General features: G+C 41.4%; 1 protein-coding gene across 4 annotated transcripts in view; it reads right to left on the reverse strand.

Moving 5' to 3' along the window:
• LOC128696407 (FGGY carbohydrate kinase domain-containing protein-like) overlaps nt 1–2,776 on the reverse strand; it is a 46,469-nt gene extending 43,693 nt beyond the window's left edge. For 3 of the 4 annotated variants that reach the window (XM_070102183.1, XM_070102178.1, XM_070102196.1), the window contains exon 1: nt 2,492–2,776. The gene's annotated coding sequence lies outside the window, so the exon portion shown is untranslated. The remainder of the gene's footprint in view (nt 1–2,491) is intronic. The other variant, XM_070102205.1, reaches the window with a different exon arrangement.
• Between the last annotated feature and the right edge of the window lie 437 nt (nt 2,777–3,213).

Consider the following 3,213-nt stretch of genomic DNA (forward strand, 5'->3'; position numbering starts at 1 on the left):
ACTTTGTGGATTATTATTATTATTATAATTATTATTATTATTTTTTTTTTTTTTTCAACAAGTCGGTCGTCTCCCACCGAGGCAGGGTGACCCAAAAAAAAGAAAGAAAATCCCCAAAAAGAAAATACTTTCATCATCATTCAACACTTTCACCACACTCACACATTATCACTGCTTTTGCAGAGGTGCTCAGAATATAACAGTTTAGAAGCATATACGTATAGAGATACACAACATATCCCTCCAAACTGCCAATATCCCAAACCCCTCCTTTGAAGTGCAGGCATTGTACTTCCCATTTCCAGGACTCAAGTCCGACTATATGAAAATAACCGGTTTCCCTGAATCCCTTCACTAAATATTACCCTGCTCACACTCCAACAGATCGTCAGGTCCCAAGTTTCATTCGTCTCCATTCACTCCTATCTAACACGCTCATGTACGCTTGCTGGAAGTCCAAGCCCCTCACCCACAAAACCTCCTTTACCCCCTCTTTCCAACCCTTTCGAGGACGACCCCTACCCCTCTTTCCTTCCCCTATAGATTTATATGCTTTCCATGTCATTCTACTTTGATCCATTCTCTCTAAATGACCAAACCACCTCAACAACCCCTCTTCTGCCCTCTGACTAATGCTTTTATTAACTCCACACCTTCTCCTAATTTCCACACTCCAAATTTTCTGCATAATATTTACACCACACATTGCCCTTAGACAGGACATCTCCACTGCCTCCAACCGTCTCCTTGCTGCTGCATTTACCACCCAAGCTTCACATCCATATAAGAGTGTTATTATTATTATTATTATTATTATTATTATTATTATTATTATATTCAAAATAGGCACTAAGTTCATATGTAAGGAACTGAGAAATACAAATAGGTGAGTATAGGCAGACAGAGAGGAAGAAAAAGGCTGTGGGTCCAGATAGGTGAGCCCAAGATTGCTGAGTAGATGTGCAGACCAGCTAGCAGCACCTCTAACTCGCATCTATCAGCAGTGCCTAGTAGTGTAAATGGCCTTCTCTGTGGAAAGAGGCAAATGTATTTCCCTGTTCACAAAAAGAAGAGCAGAATGGAAATCAACAACCATGGACTTGTGTCAGTTTTGTCAATCACTGGCAAGATTCCTGAGACAATAACCTCACAACAAATGAGGATGAGTTTTTCCACTACCATTCACTTCTTTGTGACCGTCAATATGGCTTCAGAAAAGGTCACTCTTCTGCTGATCTGTTGTTAAACTTCTCCACTAAGTGGCACCAGTCACTAGATGAATCCACAGTCAGCTGTGTAGTAGCACTGGACATTGTTACATTTCCACCGAATGTGGCACTAGGGACTCTTGGCAAAACTTCAAGCACTAGGAGTTACCAGCTAGATCTACACTATGCCTTCTCAGTAATTACCTTCAAGGTATATCTCTAAGTGTAGTTCTGAGTGGAACAAAGTCAACAAGACACACTACTAGTGCCAGTGTACCAAAGGGAAGTGTGCTTGTGCTACTGTTATGGAATGTTTATTTCAATGACCTTTAGCTCATCCTAGAATCCCATGCATGTGGAGATGACTGTACTCTAGCATTCACTTATCCAGGAGAGGAAATGCTAGCTGCTCTACGTTACATCAGTCACCAGCTTACAGCTATATTAGCCTAGGAAAAATGATGGCAGGTTGCATTTGCTTCTAAGATAACACAGATGATGGTCTCTAGGCACCATGATAGTAATGCTGGAGCAGCGGTAAGAATGAATGGGAGAGTGTTGGTACCCTGGGATGAGGTTGATATCCTTGGGGTAAAATTTGACTCTAAACAGTAGAGGCTGCAAGACTCTGTATGAGGCAAGACTGCTTACACCTTGAGTGTGCTCCACTTTCTTGGACTGCCTGCCCCATGTCTCATCTGTGATTTCTTGACAGAATAGAGAACAGAGCAAGATGACTTATCTCGTCTGAACCCAGCCTGGACAAATCTGTCATTTCAGCAGGGCCTTCAACACTGGAGGGATGTGGGTTGCCTTACTGTTGTATACAAGGCCAATAGTGTCAAAGTACCTCCACTCCAAGGACAGCAAGAAGTGAGCTTCTACACTGCAAGATGGGTAGCAAGCAGCAACTACACTTTGACTGTACCCTACTCCAGAACATCACTTTGTCTGAGATCATTTATTCCTAAGAGGATTCTAAAATGGAGCATGTTCTTACAACATAACTGAAATAAAGTCAGTTGACCAAATGAAATTGCTGGCCCACAAATGCCTCCAATTTCATTCTGTTTGTCAGTAAGCTACAGGTACACATAAGTACAATTACCATACATATTTGTAAAATATCCACCAGGATAACCCAAAAAAGTCAAAATCCAATGTGGTCATAAAATAAAAAGGTTTTCAAATGAGTTGAAGTTAAGTAACAGCTCTTGTAAATAAAGATAGGAACTTTTAACCCAACCCTTTAAATATCATTCTGTAAATATAAAGAAACTTACACTGGTAGGGAGCCAGAGAGTGTATATAGGCTGCAGGAGGAACTTTGCATCAGGGATGGTTAGATGTTTGGGTGAATTCACTGCCCCGTATATACCACTGATGATCAACATGGCATGTGGCACCACCTGAAACAACCAGTGAAATGAATGAAAACACATACAAGTTCTATGCACAGTGAGAAGATACAAAAGTTCTATATACAGTGAAGATATATACAAGTTCTAGTATATACTTTGAAAATATATACAAACTCTACATACAGTGAAAATACTATATACAATTTCTACATACAGTCAAAATATATACAATCTCTACATACATTGAAAAGTTGTATGATTCAGGGTTGGCCTGCCATACTTTTGTCATTGTTCAGTAAGAAAATTATCTTACAATCAAGAAAACTGTTCTTATGACCAAGAAAATGACCCTATGATAAGAAATTAATTTGGTGAACAGGACAACGACCTTGTATGCAGGACTGTATGCGAGACTGTTCAACTGCCTCCCAGCATACATAAGGGGGATTACCAACTGACCCCTGGCTGTCTTCAAGCAGGCACTGGGTATGCACCTAAAGTCGGTACCTGACCAGCCGGGCTGTGGCTCGTATGTTGGATTGCATGCAGCCAGCAGTAACAGCCTGGTTGATCAGACTCTGACACACCAGGAGGCCTGGTCACAGACCGGACCACGGGGGCGTTGACCCCCGGAACTCTCTCCA

Source organism: Cherax quadricarinatus, chromosome 5 (genome assembly GCF_038502225.1).
Source record: "Cherax quadricarinatus isolate ZL_2023a chromosome 5, ASM3850222v1, whole genome shotgun sequence".
NCBI lineage: Eukaryota > Metazoa > Arthropoda > Malacostraca > Decapoda > Parastacidae > Cherax > Cherax quadricarinatus.